This window comes from Doryrhamphus excisus, linkage group LG5 (assembly GCF_037039965.1).
Source record: "Doryrhamphus excisus strain RoL-2023G ecotype Guam linkage group LG5, RoL_Dexc_Guam_v1.1, whole genome shotgun sequence".
In the NCBI taxonomy this organism is placed as follows: Eukaryota; Metazoa; Chordata; class Actinopteri; order Syngnathiformes; family Syngnathidae; genus Doryrhamphus; species Doryrhamphus excisus.
Window position 1 is genome coordinate 19325040 of NC_136361.1, and position 19011 is coordinate 19344050.

At 46.2% G+C, this 19011-nt stretch overlaps 1 protein-coding gene across 1 annotated transcript in view; it reads left to right on the forward strand.

Moving 5' to 3' along the window:
* The window catches only part of rgs22 (regulator of G protein signaling 22), a 42820-nt gene that overhangs the window by 2622 nt on the left and 21187 nt on the right, over window positions 1-19011 (forward strand). The window lies entirely within an intron of this gene.

A 19011-nucleotide genomic window follows, 5' to 3' on the forward strand; every position in this document is an offset into this window, starting at 1 on the left:
CAGCCTCAAAAAAGGAGAATTCACGACAGCCGCGGTCCTGAAAAACGGGCAAAAAACAAAGCGTCAGAAAAGTGGGATTTTTTGCCTTCTTTAGGTCCTGCCGGGACCCCTGATTAATGTGTGGTGGGTTTTGTCCACTTCCCGGACAAGGAAGGTTTGTCCGGCTGTCGATTTTTCGCCTTTTTTTAAAGTTGTTTAAATGACACCTTCCTGGTCCGGGAAGTGGACAAAACCCACCACACATTAATCAGGGGTCCCGGCAGGACCTAAAGAAGGCAAAAAATCCCACTTTTCTGACGCTTCGTTTTTTGCCCGTTTTTCAGGTCCGCGGCTGTCGATTTTTTGCCTTTTTTAAGTTGTTTAAATGACACCTTCCTGGTCCGGGAATTGGACAAAACCCACCACACATTAATCAGGGGTCCCGGCAGGACCTAAAGAAGGCAAAAAATCCCACTTTTCTGACGCTTCGTTTTTTGCCCGTTTTTCAGGTCCGCGGCTGTCGATTTTTTGCCTTTTTTAAGTTGTTTAAATGACACCTTCCTGGTCCGGGAATTGGACAAAACCCACCACACATTAATCAGGGGTCCCGGCAGGACCTAAAGAAGGCAAAAAATCCCACTTTTCTGACGCTTCGTTTTTTGCCCGTTTTTCAGGTCCGCGGCTGTCGATTTTTTGCCTTTTTTAAGTTGTTTAAATGACATCTTCCTGGTCCGGGAATTGGACAAAACCCACCACACATTAATCAGGGGTCCCGGCAGGACCTAAAGAAGGCAAAAAATCCCACTTTTCTGACGCTTCGTTTTTTGCCCGTTTTTCAGGTCCGCGGCTGTCGATTTTTCGCCTTTTTTTAAAGTTGTTTAAATGACACCATCCTGGTCCGGGAAGTGGACAAAACCCACCACACATTAATCAGGGGTCCCGGCAGGACCTAAAGAAGGCAAAAAATCCCACTTTTCTGACGCTTCGTTTTTTGCCCGTTTTTCAGGTCCGCGGCTGTCGATTTTTCGCCTTTTTTTAAAGTTGTTTAAATGACACCTTTCCTGGTCCGGGAAGTGGACAAAACCCACCACACATTAATCAGGGGTCCCGGCAGGACCTAAAGAAAGCAAAAAATCCCACTTTTCTGACGCTTAGTTTCTTGCCCGTTTTTCAGGTCCGCGGCTGTCGATTTTTCGCCTTTTTTTTAAGTTGTTTAAATGACACCTTCCTGGTCCGGGAAGTGGACAAAACCCACCACACATTAATCAGGGGTCCCGGCAGGACCTAAAGAAGGCAAAAAATCCCACTTTTCTGACGCTTCGTTTTTTGCCCGTTTTTCAGGTCCGCGGCTGTCGATTTTTCGCCTTTTTTTAAAGTTGTTTAAATGACACCATCCTGGTCCGGGAAGTGGACAAAACCCACCACACATTAATCAGGGGTCCCGGCAGGACCTAAAGAAGGCAAAAAATCCCACTTTTCTGACGCTTCGTTTTTTGCCCGTTTTTCAGGTCCGCGGCTGTCGATTTTTCGCCTTTTTTTAAAGTTGTTTAAATGACACCTTTCCTGGTCCGGGAAGTGGACAAAACCCACCACACATTAATCAGGGGTCCCGGCAGGACCTAAAGAAAGCAAAAAATCCCACTTTTCTGACGCTTAGTTTCTTGCCCGTTTTTCAGGTCCGCGGCTGTCGATTTTTCGCCTTTTTTTTAAGTTGTTTAAATGACACCTTCCTGGTCCGGGAAGTGGACAAAACCCACCACACATTAATCAGGGGTCCCGGCAGGACCTAAAGAAGGCAAAAAATCCTACTTTTCTGACGCTTCGTTTTTTGCCCGTTTTTCAGGTCCGCGGCTGTCGATTTTTCGCCTTTTTTTTAAAGTTGTTTAAATGACACCTTCCTGGTCCGGGAAGTGGACAAAACCCGCCACACATTAATCAGGGGTCCCGCAGGACCTAAAGAAAGCAAAAAATCCCACTTTTCTGATGCTTTGTTTTTTGCCAATTTTTCAGGTCCGCGGCTGTCGATTTTTTGCCTTTTTTTAAAGTTGTTTAAATGACACCTTCCTGGTCCGGGAAGTGGACAAAACCCACCACACACTAATCAGGGGTCCCGGCAGGACCTAAAGAAGGCAAAAAATCCCACTTTTCTGACGCTTCGTTTTTTGCCCGTTTTTCAGGTCCGCGGCTGTCGATTTTTCGCCTTTTTTAAAGTTGTTTAAATGACACCTTCCTGGTCCGGGAAGTGGACAAAACCCACCACACATTAATCAGGGGTCCCGGCAGGACCTAAAGAAAGCAAAAAATCCCACTTTTCTGACGCTTCGTTTTTTGCCCGTTTTTCAGGTCCGCGGCTGTCGATTTTTTGCCTTTTTTTAAAGTTGTTTAAATGACACCTTCCTGGTCCGGGAAGTGGACAAAACCCACCACACATTAATCAGGGGTCCAGGCAGGACCTAAAGAAGGCAAAAAATCCCACTTTTCTGACGCTTCGTTTTTTGCCCGTTTTTCAGGTCCGCGGCTGTCGATTTTTCGCCTTTGTTTGAGTTGTTTAAATGACACCTTCCTGGTCCGGGAAGTGGACAAAACCCACCACACATTAATCAGGGGTCCCGGCAGGACCTAAAGAAGGCAAAAAATTCCACTTTTCTGACGCTTCGTTTTTTGCCCGTTTTTCAGGTCCGCGGCTGTCGATTTTTTGCCTTTTTTAAGTTGTTTAAATGACATCTTCCTGGTCCGGGAATTGGACAAAACCCACCACACATTAATCAGGGGTCCCGGCAGGACCTAAAGAAGGCAAAAAATCCTACTTTTCTGACGCTTCGTTTTTTGCCCGTTTTTCAGGTCCGCGGCTGTCGATTTTTCGCCTTTTTTTAAAGTTGTTTAAATGACACCATCCTGGTCCGGGAAGTGGACAAAACCCACCACACATTAATCAGGGGTCCCGGCAGGACCTAAAGAAGGCAAAAAATCCCACTTTTCTGACGCTTCGTTTTTTGCCCGTTTTTCAGGTCCGCGGCTGTCGATTTTTCGCCTTTTTTTTTAAAGTTGTTTAAATGACACCTTTCCTGGTCCGGGAAGTGGACAAAACCCACCACACATTAATCAGGGGTCCCGGCAGGACCTAAAGAAAGCAAAAAATCCCACTTTTCTGACGCTTAGTTTCTTGCCCGTTTTTCAGGTCCGCGGCTGTCGATTTTTCGCCTTTTTTTTAAGTTGTTTAAATGACACCTTCCTGGTCCGGGAAGTGGACAAAACCCACCACACATTAATCAGGGGTCCCGGCAGGACCTAAAGAAGGCAAAAAATCCTACTTTTCTGACGCTTCGTTTTTTGCCCGTTTTTCAGGTCCGCGGCTGTCGATTTTTCGCCTTTTTTTTTTAAGTTGTTTAAATGACACCTTCCTGGTCCGGGAAGTGGACAAAACCCACCACACATTAATCAGGGGTCCCGGCAGGACCTAAAGAAAGCAAAAAATCCCACTTTTCTGACGCTTCGTTCTTTGCCCGTTTTTCAGGTCCGCGGCTGTCGATTTTTTGCCTTTTTTTAAAGTTGTTTAAATGACACCTTCCTGGTCCGGGAAGTGGACAAAACCCGCCACACATTAATCAGGGGTCCCGGCAGGACCTAAAGAAAGCAAAAAATCCCACTTTTCTGATGCTTTGTTTTTTGCCAATTTTTCAGGTCCGCGGCTGTCGATTTTTTGCCTTTTTTTAAAGTTGTTTAAATGACACCTTCCTGGTCCGGGAAGTGGACAAAACCCACCACACACTAATCAGGGGTCCCGGCAGGACCTAAAGAAGGCAAAAAATCCCACTTTTCTGACGCTTCGTTTTTTGCCCGTTTTTCAGGTCCGCGGCTGTCGATTTTTCGCCTTTTTTAAAGTTGTTTAAATGACACCTTCCTGGTCCGGGAAGTGGACAAAACCCACCACACATTAATCAGGGGTCCCGGCAGGACCTAAAGAAAGCAAAAAATCCCACTTTTCTGACGCTTCGTTTTTTGCCCGTTTTTCAGGTCCGCGGCTGTCGATTTTTTGCCTTTTTTTAAAGTTGTTTAAATGACACCTTCCTGGTCCGGGAAGTGGACAAAACCCACCACACATTAATCAGGGGTCCAGGCAGGACCTAAAGAAGGCAAAAAATCCCACTTTTCTGACGCTTCGTTTTTTGCCCGTTTTTCAGGTCCGCGGCTGTCGATTTTTCGCCTTTGTTTGAGTTGTTTAAATGACACCTTCCTGGTCCGGGAAGTGGACAAAACCCACCACACATTAATCAGGGGTCCCGGCAGGACCTAAAGAAGGCAAAAAATTCCACTTTTCTGACGCTTCGTTTTTTGCCCGTTTTTCAGGTCCGCGGCTGTCGATTTTTTGCCTTTTTTTTAAAGTTGTTTAAATGACACCTTCCTGGTCCGGGAAGTGGACAAAACCCACCACACATTAATCAGGGGTCCCGGCAGGACCTAAAGAAAGAAAAAAATACCACTTTTCTGACGCTTCGTTTTTTGCTCGTTTTTCAGGTCCGCGGCTGTTGATTTTTTGTCTTTTTTAAGTTGTTTAAATGACACCTTCCTGGTCCGGGAAGTGGACAAAACCCACCACACATTAATCAGGGGTCCCGGCAGGACCTAAAGAAGGCAAAAAATCCCACTTTTCTGACGCTTCGTTTTTTGCTCGTTTTTCAGGTCCGCGGCTGTCGATTTTTCGCCTTTTTTTAAAGTTGTTTAAATGACACCTTCCTGGTCCGGGAAGTGGACAAAACCCACCACACATTAATCAGGGGTCCCGGCAGGACCTAAAGAAGGCAAAAAATCCCACTTTTCTGACGCTTCATTTTTTGCCCGTTTTTCAGGTCCGCGGCTGTCGATTTTTCGCCTTTTTTTAAGTTGTTTAAATGACACCTTCCTGGTCCGGGAAGTGGACAAAACCCACCACACATTAATCAGGGGTCCCGGCAGGACCTAAAGAAGGCAAAAAATCTCACTTTTCTGACGCTTCGTTTTTTGCTCGTTTTTCAGGTCCGCGGCTGTCGATTTTTCGCCTTTTTTAAAAGTTGTTTAAATGACACCTTCCTGGTCCGGAAAGTGGACAAAACCCACCACACATTAATCAGGGGTCCCGGCAGGACCTAAAGAAGGCAAAAAATCCCACTTTTCTGACGCTTCGTATTTTGCCCGTTTTTCAGGTCCGCGGCTGTCGATTTTTCGCCTTTTTTAAAAGTTGTTTAAATGACACCTTCCTGGTCCGGGAAGTGGACAAAACCCACCACACATTAATCAGGGGTCCCGGCAGGACCTAAAGAAGGCAAAAAATCCCACTTTTCTGACGCTTCGTATTTTGCCCGTTTTTCAGGTCCGCGGCTGTCGATTTGTCGCCTTTTTAAAAAGTTGTTTAAATGACACCTTCCTGGTCCGGAAAGTGGACAAAACCCACCACACATTAATCAGGGGTCCCGGCAGGACCTAAAGAAGGCAAAAAATCCCACTTTTCTGACGCTTCGTTTTTTGCCCGTTTTTCAGGTCCGCGGCTGTCGATTTTTTGCCTTTTTTTAAAGTTGTTTAAATGACACCTTCCTGGTCCGGGAAGTGGACAAAACCCACCACACATTAATCAGGGGTCCCGGCAGGACCTAAAGAAGGCAAAAAATCCCACTTTTCTGACGCTTCGTTTTTTGCCCGTTTTTCAGGTCCGCGGCTGTCGATTTTTCGCCTTTGTTTGAGTTGTTTAAATGACACCTTCCTGGTCCGGGAAGTGGACAAAACCCACCACACAATCAGGGGTCCCGGCAGGACCTAAAGAAGGCAAAAAATCCCACTTTTCTGACGCTTCGTTTTTTGCCCGTTTTTCAGGTCCGCGGCTGTCGATTTTTTGCCTTTTTTAAGTTGTTTAAATGACACCTTCCTGGTCCGGGAATTGGACAAAACCCACCACACATTAATCAGGGGTCCCGGCAGGACCTAAAGAAGGCAAAAAATTCCACTTTTCTGACGCTTCGTTTTTTGCCCGTTTTTCAGGTCCGCGGCTGTCGATTTTTCGCCTTTTTTTTAAGTTGTTTAAATGACACCTTCCTGGTCCGGGAAGTGGACAAAACCCACCACACATTAATCAGGGGTCCCGGCAGAACCTAAAGAAGGCAAAAAATCCCACTTTTCTGGCGCTTCGTTTTTTGCCCGTTTTTCAGGTCCGCGGCTGTCGATTTTTCGCCTTTTTTAAAGTTGTTTAAATGACACCTTCCTGGTCCGGGAAGTGGACAAAACCCACCACACATTAATCAGGGGTCCCGGTAGGACCTAAAGAAGGCAAAAAATCCCACGTTTCTGACGCTTCGTTTTTTGCCCGTTTTTCAGGTCCGCGGCTGTCGATTTTTCGCCTTTTTTTTAAGTTGTTTAAATGACACCTTCCTGGTCCGGGAAGTGGACAAAACCCACCACACATTAATCAGGGGTCCCGGCAGGACCTAAAGAAGGCAAAAAATCCCACTTTTCTGACGCTTCGTTTTTTGCCCGTTTTTAAGGTCCGCGGCTGTCGATTTGTCGCCTTTTTAAAAAGTTGTTTAAATGACACCTTCCTGGTCCGGAAAGTGGACAAAACTCACCACACATTAATCAGGGGTCCCGGCAGGACCTAAAGAAAGCAAAAAATCCCACTTTTCTGACGCTTCGTTCTTTGCCCGTTTTTCAGGTCCGCGGCTGTCGATTTTTTGCCTTTTTTTAAAGTTGTTTAAATGACATCTTCCTGGTCCGGGAATTGGACAAAACCCACCACACATTAATCAGGGGTCCCGGCAGGACCTAAAGAAGGCAAAAAATCCCACTTTTCTGACGCTTCGTTTTTTGCCCGTTTTTCAGGTCCGCGGCTGTCGATTGTTCGGCTTTTTTTAAAGTTGTTTAAATGACACCATCCTGGTCCGGGAAGTGGACAAAACCCACCACACATTAATCAGGGGTCCCGGCAGGACCTAAAGAAGGCAAAAAATCCCACTTTTCTGACGCTTCGTTTTTTGCCCGTTTTTCAGGTCCGCGGCTGTCGATTTTTTGCCTTTTTTAAGTTGTTTAAATGACACCTTCCTGGTCCGGGAAGTGGACAAAACCCACCACACATTAATAAGGGGTCCGGGCAGGACCTAAAGAAGGCAAAAAATCCCACTTTTCTGACGCTTCGTTTTTTGCCCGTTTTTCAGGTCCGCGGCTGTCGATTTTTCGCCTTTTTTTAAAGTTGTTTAAATGACACCTTCCTGGTCCGGGAAGTGGACAAAACCCACCACACATTAATCAGGGGTCCCGGCAGGACCTAAAGAAGGCAAAAAATCCCACTTTTCTGACGCTTTGTTTTTTGCCCGTTTTTCAGGTCCGCGGCTGTCGATTTTTTGCCTCTTTTTAAAGTTGTTTAAATGACAGCTTCCTGGTCCGGGAAGTGGACAAAACCCACCACACATTAATCAGGGGTCCCGGCAGGACCTAAAGAAGGCAAAAAATCCCACTTTTCTGACGCTTCGTTTTTTGCCCGTTTTTCAGGTCCGCGGCTGTCGATTTTTCGCCTTTGTTTGAGTTCTTTAAATGACACCTTCCTGGTCCGGGAAGTGGACAAAACCCACCACACATTAATCAGGGGTCCCGGCAGGACCTAAAGAAGGCAAAAAATCCCACTTTTCTGACGCTCCGTTTTTTGCCCGTTTTTCAGGTCCGCGGCTGTCGATTTGTCGCCTTTTTTAAAAGTTGTTTAAATGACACCTTCCTGGTCCGGGAAGTGGACAAAACCCACCACACATTAATCAGGGGTCCCGGCAGGACCTAAAGAAGGCAAAAAATCCCACTTTTCTGACGGTTCGTTTTTTGCCCGTTTTTCAGGTCCGCGGCTGTCGATTTTTTGCCTTTTTTTAAAGTTGTTTAAATGACACCTTCCTGGTCCGGGAAGTGGACAAAACCCACCACACATTAATCAGGGGTCCCGGCAGGACCTAAAGAAGGCAAAAAATCCCACTTTTCTGACGCTTCGTTTTTTGCCCGTTTTTCAGGTCCGCGGCTGTCGATTTCTCGCCTTTGTTTGAGTTGTTTAAATGACACCTTCCTGGTCCGGGAAGTGGACAAAACCCACCACACATTAATCAGGGGTCCCGGCAGGACCTAAAGAAGGCAAAAAATCCCACTTTTCTGACGCTTCGTTTTTTGCCCGTTTTTCAGGTCCGCGGCTGTCGATTTTTCGCCTTTTTTTAAAGTTGTTTAAATGACACCATCCTGGTCCGGGAAGTGGACAAAACCCACCACACATTAATCAGGGGTCCCGGCAGGACCTAAAGAAGGCAAAAAATCCCACTTTTCTGACGCTTCGTTTTTTGCCCGTTTTTCAGGTCCGCGGCTGTCGATTTTTCACCTTTTTTTAAAGTTGTTTAAATGACACCTTTCCTGGTCCGGGAAGTGGACAAAACCCACCACACATTAATCAGGGGTCCCGGCAGGACCTAAAGAAAGCAAAAAATCCCACTTTTCTGACGCTTAGTTTCTTGCCCGTTTTTCAGGTCCGCGGCTGTCGATTTTTCGCGTTTTTTTTAAGTTGTTTAAATGACACCTTCCTGGTCCGGGAAGTGGACAAAACCCACCACACATTAATCAGGGGTCCCGGCAGGACCTAAAGAAGGCAAAAAATCTCACTTTTCTGACGCTTCGTTTTTTGCTCGTTTTTCAGGTCCGCGGCTGTCGATTTTTCGCCTTTTTTAAAAGTTGTTTAAATGACACCTTCCTGGTCCGGGAAGTGGACAAAACCCACCACACATTAATCAGGGGTCCCGGCAGGACCTAAAGAAGGCAAAAAATCCCACTTTTCTGACGCTTCGTTTTTTGCCCGTTTTTCAGGTCCGCGGCTGTCGATTTGTCGCCTTTTTAAAAAGTTGTTTAAATGACACCTTCCTGGTCCGGAAAGTGGACAAAACCCACCACACATTAATCAGGGGTCCCGGCAGGACCTAAAGAAGGCAAAAAATCCCACTTTTCTGACGCTTCGTTTTTTGCCCGTTTTTCAGGTCCGCGGCTGTCGATTTTTTGCCTTTTTTTTAAAGTTGTTTAAATGACACCTTCCTGGTCCGGGAAGTGGACAAAACCCACCACACATTAATCAGGGGTCCCGGCAGGACCTAAAGAAGGCAAAAAATCCCACTTTTCTGACGCTTCGTTTTTTGCCCGTTTTTCAGGTCCGCGGCTGTCGATTTTTTGCCTTTTTTAAGTTGTTTAAATGACATCTTCCTGGTCCGGGAATTGGACAAAACCCACCACACATTAATCAGGGGTCCCGGCAGGACCTAAAGAAGGCAAAAAATCCCACTTTTCTGACGCTTCGTTTTTTGCCCGTTTTTCAGGTCCGCGGCTGTCGATTTTTCGCCTTTTTTTAAAGTTGTTTAAATGACACCATCCTGGTCCGGGAAGTGGACAAAACCCACCACACATTAATCAGGGGTCCCGGCAGGACCTAAAGAAGGCAAAAAATCCCACTTTTCTGACGCTTCGTTTTTTGCCCGTTTTTCAGGTCCGCGGCTGTCGATTTTTCGCCTTTTTTTTAAGTTGTTTAAATGACACCTTCCTGGTCCGGGAAGTGGACAAAACCCACCACACATTAATCAGGGGTCCCGGCAGGACCTAAAGAAAGCAAAAAATCCCACTTTTCTGACGCTTCGTTCTTTGCCCGTTTTTCAGGTCCGCGGCTGTCGATTTTTTGCCTTTTTTTAAAGTTGTTTAAATGTCACCTTCCTGGTCCGGGAAGTGGACAAAACCCACCACACATTAATCAGGGGTCCCGGCAGGACCTAAAGAAAGCAAAAAATCCCACTTTTCTGATGCTTTGTTTTTTGCCAATTTTTCAGGTCCGCGGCTGTCGATTTTTTGCCTTTTTTTAAAGTTGTTTAAATGACACCTTCCTGGTCCGGGAAGTGGACAAAACCCACCACACATTAATCAGGGGTCCCGGCAGGACCTAAAGAAGGCAAAAAATCCCACTTTTCTGACGCTTCGTTTTTTGCCCGTTTTTCAGGTCCGCGGCTGTCGATTTTTTGCCTTTTTTTAAAGTTGTTTAAATGACACCTTCCTGGTCCGGGAAGTGGACAAAACCCACCACACATTAATCAGGGGTCCCGGCAGGACCTAAAGAAGGCAAAAAATTCCACTTTTCTGACGCTTCGTTTTTTGCCCGTTTTTCAGGTCCGCGGCTGTCGATTTTTTGCCTTTTTTTTAAAGTTGTTTAAATGACACCTTCCTGGTCCGGGAAGTGGACAAAACCCACCACACATTAATCAGGGGTCCCGGCAGGACCTAAAGAAGGCAAAAAATCCCACTTTTCTGACGCTTCGTTTTTTGCCCGTTTTTCAGGTCCGCGGCTGTCGATTTTTTGCCTTTTTTTAAAGTTGTTTAAATGACAGCTTCCTGGTCCGGGAAGTGGACAAAACCCACCACACATTAATCAGGGGTCCCGGCAGGACCTAAAGAAGGCAAAAAATCCCACTTTTCTGACGCTTCGTTTTTTGCCCGTTTTTCAGGTCCGCGGCTGTCGATTTTTCGCCTTTGTTTGAGTTCTTTAAATGACACCTTCCTGGTCCGGGAAGTGGACAAAACCCACCACACATTAATCAGGGGTCCCGGCAGGACCTAAAGAAGGCAAAAAATCCCACTTTTCTGACGCTTCGTTTTTTGCCCGTTTTTCAGGTCCGCGGCTGTCGATTTTTCGCCTTTGTTTGAGTTGTTTAAATGACACCTTCCTGGTCCGGGAAGTGGACAAAACCCACCACACATTAATCAGGGGTCCCGGCAGGACCTAAAGAAGGCAAAAAATCCCACTTTTCTGACGCTTCGTTTTTTGCCCGTTTTTCAGGTCCGCGGCTGTCGATTTTTCGCCTTTTTTTAAAGTTGTTTAAATGACACCATCCTGGTCCGGGAAGTGGACAAAACCCACCACACATTAATCAGGGGTCCCGGCAGGACCTAAAGAAGGCAAAAAATCCCACTTTTCTGACGCTTCGTTTTTTGCCCGTTTTTCAGGTCCGCGGCTGTCGATTTTTCGCCTTTTTTTAAAGTTGTTTAAATGACACCTTTCCTGGTCCGGGAAGTGGACAAAACCCACCACACATTAATCAGGGGTCCCGGCAGGACCTAAAGAAAGCAAAAAATCCCACTTTTCTGACGCTTAGTTTCTTGCCCGTTTTTCAGGTCCGCGGCTGTCGATTTTTCGCCTTTTTTTTAAGTTGTTTAAATGACACCTTCCTGGTCCGGGAAGTGGACAAAACCCACCACACATTAATCAGGGGTCCCGGCAGGACCTAAAGAAGGCAAAAAATCTCACTTTTCTGACGCTTCGTTTTTTGCTCGTTTTTCAGGTCCGCGGCTGTCGATTTTTCGCCTTTTTTAAAAGTTGTTTAAATGACACCTTCCTGGTCCGGGAAGTGGACAAAACCCACCACACATTAATCAGGGGTCCCGGCAGGACCTAAAGAAAGCAAAAAATCCCACTTTTCTGACGCTTCGTTCTTTGCCCGTTTTTCAGGTCCGCGGCTGTCGATTTTTTGCCTTTTTTTAAAGTTGTTTAAATGACACCTTCCTGGTCCGGGAAGTGGACAAAACCCACCACACATTAATCAGGGGTCCAGGCAGGACCTAAAGAAGGCAAAAAATCCCACTTTTCTGACGCTTCGTTTTTTGCCCGTTTTTCAGGTCCGCGGCTGTCGATTTTTCGCCTTTGTTTGAGTTGTTTAAATGACACCTTCCTGGTCCGGGAAGTGGACAAAACCCACCACACATTAATCAGGGGTCCCGGCAGGACCTAAAGAAGGCAAAAAATTCCACTTTTCTGACGCTTCGTTTTTTGCCCGTTTTTCAGGTCCGCGGCTGTCGATTTTTTGCCTTTTTTAAGTTGTTTAAATGACATCTTCCTGGTCCGGGAATTGGACAAAACCCACCACACATTAATCAGGGGTCCCGGCAGGACCTAAAGAAGGCAAAAAATCCCACTTTTCTGACGCTTCGTTTTTTGCCCGTTTTTCAGGTCCGCGGCTGTCGATTTTTCACCTTTTTTTAAAGTTGTTTAAATGACACCATCCTGGTCCGGGAAGTGGACAAAACCCACCACACATTAATCAGGGGTCCCGGCAGGACCTAAAGAAGGAAAAAAATCCCACTTTTCTGACGCTTCGTTTTTTGCCCGTTTTTCAGGTCCGCGGCTGTCGATTTTTCGCCTTTTTTTTTTAAAGTTGTTTAAATGACACCTTTCCTGGTCCGGAAAGTGGACAAAACCCACCACACATTAATCAGGGGTCCCGGCAGGACCTAAAGAAGGCAAAAAATCCCACTTTTCTGACGCTTCGTTCTTTGCCCGTTTTTCAGGTCCGCGGCTGTCGATTTTTTGCCTTTTTTTAAAGTTGTTTAAATGTCACCTTCCTGGTCCGGGAAGTGGACAAAACCCACCACACATTAATCAGGGGTCCCGGCAGGACCTAAAGAAAGCAAAAAATCCCACTTTTCTGATGCTTTGTTTTTTGCCAATTTTTCAGGTCCGCGGCTGTCGATTTTTTGCCTTTTTTTAAAGTTGTTTAAATGACACCTTCCTGGTCCGGGAAGTGGACAAAACCCACCACACATTAATCAGGGGTCCCGGCAGGACCTAAAGAAGGCAAAAAATTCCACTTTTCTGACGCTTCGTTTTTTGCCCGTTTTTCAGGTCCGCGGCTGTCGATTTTTTGCCTTTTTTAAGTTGTTTAAATGACATCTTCCTGGTCCGGGAATTGGACAAAACCCACCACACATTAATCAGGGGCCCCGGCAGGACCTAAAGAAGGCAAAAAATCCCACTTTTCTGACGCTTCGTTTTTTGCCCGTTTTTCAGGTCCGCGGCTGTCGATTTTTCGCCTTTTTTTAAAGTTGTTTAAATGACACCATCCTGGTCCGGGAAGTGGACAAAACCCACCACACATTAATCAGGGGTCCCGGGAGGACCTAAAGAAGGCAAAAAATCCCACTTTTCTGACGCTTCGTTTTTGCCCGTTTTTCAGGTCCGCGGCTGTCGATTTTTCGGCTTTTTTTAAAGTTGTTTAAATGACACCTTTCCTGGTCCGGGAAGTGGACAAAACCCACCACACATTAATCAGGGGTCCCGGCAGGACCTAAAGAAGGCAAAAAATCCCACTTTTCTGACGCTTAGTTTCTTGCCCGTTTTTCAGGTCCGCGGCTGTCGATTTTTTGCCTTTTTTTTAAAGTTGTTTAAATGACACCTTCCTGGTCCGGGAAGTGGACAAAACCCACCACACATTAATCAGGGGTCCCGGCAGGACCTAAAGAAAGAAAAAAATACCACTTTTCTGACGCTTCGTTTTTTGCTCGTTTTTCAGGTCCGCGGCTGTCGATTTTTTGCCTTTTTTAAGTTGTTTAAATGACACCTTCCTGGTCCGGGAAGTGGACAAAACCCACCACACATTAATCAGGGGTCCCGGCAGGACCTAAAGAAGGCAAAAAATCCCACTTTTCTGACGCTTCGTTTTTTGCCCGTTTTTCAGGTCCGCGGCTGTCGATTTTTTGCCTTTTTTAAGTTGTTTAAATGACATCTTCCTGGTCCGGGAATTGGACAAAACCCACCACACATTAATCAGGGGTCCCGGCAGGACCTAAAGAAGGCAAAAAATCCCACTTTTCTGACGCTTCGTTTTTTGCCCGTTTTTCAGGTCCGCGGCTGTCGATTTTTCGCCTTTTTTTAAAGTTGTTTAAATGACACCATCCTGGTCCGGGAAGTGGACAAAACCCACCACACATTAATCAGGGGTCCCGGCAGGACCTAAAGAAGGCAAAAAATCCCACTTTTCTGACGCTTCGTTTTTTGCCCGTTTTTCAGGTCCGCGGCTGTCGATTTTTCGCCTTTTTTTAAAGTTGTTTAAATGACACCTTTCCTGGTCCGGGAAGTGGACAAAACCCACCACACATTTATCAGGGGTCCCGGCAGGACCTAAAGAAAGCAAAAAATCCCACTTTTCTGACGCTTAGTTTCTTGCCCGTTTTTCAGGTCCGCGGCTGTCGATTTTTTGCCTTTTTTTTAAAGTTGTTTAAATGACACCTTCCTGGTCCGGGAAGTGGACAAAACCCACCACACATTAATCAGGGGTCCCGGCAGGACCTAAAGAAAGAAAAAAATACCACTTTTCTGACGCTTCGTTTTTTGCTCGTTTTTCAGGTCCGCGGCTGTCGATTTTTTGCCTTTTTTAAGTTGTTTAAATGACACCTTCCTGGTCCGGGAAGTGGACAAAACCCACCACACATTAATCAGGGGTCCCGGCAGGACCTAAAGAAGGCAAAAAATCCCACTTTTCTGACGCTTCGTTTTTTGCCCGTTTTTCAGGTCCGCGGCTGTCGATTTTTCGCCTTTTTTTTAAGTTGTTTAAATGACACCTTCCTGGTCCGGGAAGTGGACAAAACCCACCACACATTAATCAGGGGTCCCGGCAGGACCTAAAGAAGGCAAAAAATCTCACTTTTCTGACGCTTCGTTTTTTGCCCGTTTTTCAGGTCCGCGGCTGTCGATTTTTCGCCTTTTTTAAAAGTTGTTTAAATGACACCTTCCTGGTCCGGGAAGTGGACAAAACCCACCACACATTAATCAGGGGTCCCGGCAGGACCTAAAGAAGGCAAAAAATCCCACTTTTCTGACGCTTCGTTTTTTGCCCGTTTTTCAGGTCCGCGGCTGTCGATTTTTCGCCTTTGTTTGAGTTGTTTAAATGACACCTTCCTGGTCCGGGAAGTGGACAAAACCCACCACACATTAATCAGGGGTCCCGGCAGGACCTAAAGAAGGCAAAAAATCCCACTTTTCTGACGCTTCGTTTTTTGCCCGTTTTTCAGGTCCGCGGCTGTCGATTTTTCGCCTTTTTTTAAAGTTGTTTAAATGACACCTTCCTGGTCCGGGAAGTGGACAAAACCCACCACACATTAATCAGGGGTCCCGGCAGGACCTAAAGAAGGCAAAAAATCCCACTTTTCTGACGCTTCGTTTTTTGCACGTTTTTCAGGTCCGCGGCTGTCGATTTTTTGCCTTTTTTTTAAAGTTGTTTAAATGACACCTTCCTGGTCCGGGAAGTGGACAAAACCCACCACACATTAATCAGGGGTCCCGGCAGGACCTAAAGAAGGCAAAAAATCCCACTTTTCTGACGCTTCGTTTTTTGCCCGTTTTTCAGGTCCGCGGCTGTCGATTTTTCGCCTTTGTTTGAGTTGTTTAAATGACACCTTCCTGGTCCGGGAAGTGGACAAAACCCACCACACATTAATCAGGGGTCCCGGCAGGACCTAAAGAAGGCAAAAAATCCCACTTTTCTGACGCTTCGTTTTTTGCTCGTTTTTCAGGTCCGCGGCTGTCGATTTTTCGCCTTTTTTTTAAGTTGTTTAAATGAAACCTTCCTGGTCCGGGAAGTGGACAAAACCCACCACACATTAATCAGGGGTCCCGGCAGGACCTAAAGAAGGCAAAAAATCCTACTTTTCTGACGCTTAGTTTTTTGCCCGTTTTTCAGGTCCGCGGCTGTCGATTTTTCGCCTTTTTTTTAAGTTGTTTAAATGACACCTTCCTGGTCCGGGAAGTGGACAAAACCCACCACACATTAATCAGGGGTCCCGGCAGGACCTAAAGAAAGCAAAAAATCCCACTTTTCTGACGCTTCGTTCTTTGCCCGTTTTTCAGGTCCGCGGCTGTCGATTTTTTGCCTTTTTTTAAAGTTGTTTAAATGACACCTTCCTGGTCCGGGAAGTGGACAAAACCCACCACACACTAATCAGGGGTCCCGGCAGGACCTAAAGAAGGCAAAAAATCCCACTTTTCTGACGCTTCGTTTTTTGCCCGTTTTTCAGGTCCGCGGCTGTCGATTTTTCGCCTTTTTTAAAAGTTGTTTAAATGACACCTTCCTGGTCCGGGAAGTGGACAAAACCCACCACACATTAATCAGGGGTCCCGGCAGGACCTAAAGAAGGCAAAAAATCCCACTTTTCTGACGCTTCGTTTTTTGCACGTTTTTCAGGTCCGCGGCTGTCGATTTTTTGCCTTTTTTAAAGTTGTTTAAATGACACCTTCCTGGTCCGGGAAGTGGACAAAACCCACCACACATTAATCAGGGGTCCCGGCAGGACCTAAAGAAGGCAAAAAATCCCACTTTTCTGACGCTTCGTTTTTTGCCCGTTTTTCAGGTCCGCGGCTGTCGATTTTTCGCCTTTGTTTGAGTTGTTTAAATGACACCTTCCTGGTCCGGGAAGTGGACAAAACCCACCACACATTAATCAGGGGTCCCGGCAGGACCTAAAGAAGGCAAAAAATCCCACTTTTCTGACGCTTCGTTTTTTGCCCGTTTTTCAGGTCCGCGGCTGTCGATTTTTCGCCTTTTTTTAAAGTTGTTTAAATGACACCTTCCTGGTCCGGGAAGTGGACAAAACCCACCACACATTAATCAGGGGTCCCGGCAGGACCTAAAGAAGGCAAAAAATCCCACTTTTCTGACGCTTCGTTTTTTGCACGTTTTTCAGGTCCGCGGCTGTCGATTTTTTGCCTTTTTTTAAAGTTGTTTAAATGACACCTTCCTGGTCCGGGAAGTGGACAAAACCCACCACACATTAATCAGGGGTCCCGGCAGGACCTAAAGAAGGCAAAAAATCCCACTTTTCTGACGCTTCGTTTTTTTGCCCGTTTTTCAGGTCCGCGGCTGTCGATTTTTCGCCTTTGTTTGAGTTGTTTAAATGACACCTTCCTGGTCCGGGAAGTGGACAAAACCCACCACACATTAATCAGGGGTCCCGGCAGGACCTAAAGAAGGCAAAAAATCCCACTTTTCTGACGCTTCGTTTTTTGCCCGTTTTTCAGGTCCGCGGCTGTCGATTTTTCGCCTTTTTTTAAAGTTGTTTAAATGACACCTTCCTGGTCCGGGAAGTGGACAAAACCCACCACACATTAATCAGGGGTCCCGGCAGGACCTAAAGAAGGCAAAAAATCCCACTTTTCTGACGCTTCGTTTTTTGCCCGTTTTTCAGGTCCGCGGCTGTCAATTTTTCGTCTTTTTTTAAAGTTGTTTAAATGACACCTTCCTGGTCCGGGAAGTGGACAAAACCCACCACACATTAATTAAGGGGTCCCGGCAGGACCTAAAGAAGGCAAAAAATCCCACTTTTCTGACGCTTCATTTTTTGCCCGTTTTTCAGGTCCGCGGCTGTCGATTTTTCGCCTTTTTTAAAAGTTGTTTAAATGACACCTTCCTGGTCCGGGAAGTGGACAAAACCCACCACACATTAATCAGGGGTCCCGGCAGGACCTAAAGAAGGCAAAAAATCCCACTTTTCTGACGCTTCGTTTTTTGCACGTTTTTCAGGTCCGCGGCTGTCGATTTTTTGCCTTTTTTTAAAGTTGTTTAAATGACACCTTCCTGGTCCGGGAAGTGGACAAAACCCACCACACATTAATCAGGGGTCCCGGCAGGACCTAAAGAAGGCAAAAAATCCCACTTTTCTGACGCTTCGTTTTTTGCCCGTTTTTCAGGTCCGCGGCTGTCGATTTTTCGCCTTTGTTTGAGTTGTTTAAATGACACCTTCCTGGTCCGGGAAGTGGACAAAACCCACCACACATTAATCAGGGGTCCCGGCAGGACCTAAAGAAGGCAAAAAATCCCACTTTTCTGACGCTTCGTTTTTTGCCCGTTTTTCAGGTCCGCGGCTGTCGATTTTTCGCCTTTTTTTAAAGTTGTTTAAATGACACCTTCCTGGTCCGGGAAGTGGACAAAACCCACCACACATTAATCAGGGGTCCCGGCAGGACCTAAAGAAGGCAAAAAATCTCACTTTTCTGACGCTTCGTTTTTTGCTCGTTTTTCAGGTCCGCGGCTGTCGATTTTTCGCCTTTTTTAAAAGTTGTTTAAATGACACCTTCCTGGTCCGGGAAGTGGACAAAACCCACCACACATTAATCAGGGGTCCCGGCAGGACCTAAAGAAGGAAAAAAATCCCACTTTTCTGACGCTTCGTTTTTTGCCCGTTTTTCAGGTCCGCGGCTGTCGATTTTTCCCCTTTTTTTTAAGTTGTTTAAATGACACCTTCCTGGTCCGGGAAGTGGACAAAACCCACCACACATTAATCAGGGGTCCCGGCAGGACCTAAAGAAGGCAAAAAATCCCACTTTTCTGACGCTTTGTTTTTTGCCCGTTTTTCAGGTCCGCGGCTGTCGATTTTTCGCCTTTTTTAAAGTTGTTTAAATGACACCTTCCTGGTCCGGGAAGTGGACAAAACCCACCACACATTAATCAGGGGTCCCGGCAGGACCTAAAGAAGGCAAAAAATCCCACTTTTCTGACGCTTCGTTTTTTGCCCGTTTTTCAGGTCCGCGGCTGTCAATTTTTCGTCTTTTTTTAAAGTTGTTTAAATGACACCTTCCTGGTCCGGGAAGTGGACAAAACCCACCACACATTAATCAGGGGTCCCGGCAGGACCTAAAGAAGGCAAAAAATCCCACTTTTCTGACGCTTCGTTTTTTGCCCGTTTTTCAGGTCCGCGGCTGTCGATTTTTCGCCTTTTTTTAAAGTTGTTTAAATGACACCTTCCTGATCCGGGAAGTGGACAAAACCCACCACACATTAATCAGGGGTCCCGGCAGGACCTAAAGAAGGCAAAAAATCCCACTTTTCTGACGCTTCATTTTTTGCCCGTTTTTCAGGTCCGCGGCTGTCGATTTTTCGCCTTTTTTTAAAGTTGTTTAAATGACACCTTCCTGGTCCGGGAAGTGGACAAAACCCACCACACATTAATCAGGGGTCCCGGCAGGACCTAAAGAAGGCAAAAAATACCACTTTTCTGACGCTTCGTTTTTTGCCCGTTTTTCAGGTCCGCGGCTGTCAATTTTTTGCCTTTTTTTAAAGTTGTTTAAATGACAGCTTCCTGTTCCGGGAAGTGGACAAAACCCACAACACATTAATCAGGGGTCCCGGCAGGACCTAAAGAAGGCAAAAAATCCCACTTTTCTGACGCTTCGTTTTTTGCCCGTTTTTCAGGTCCGCGGCT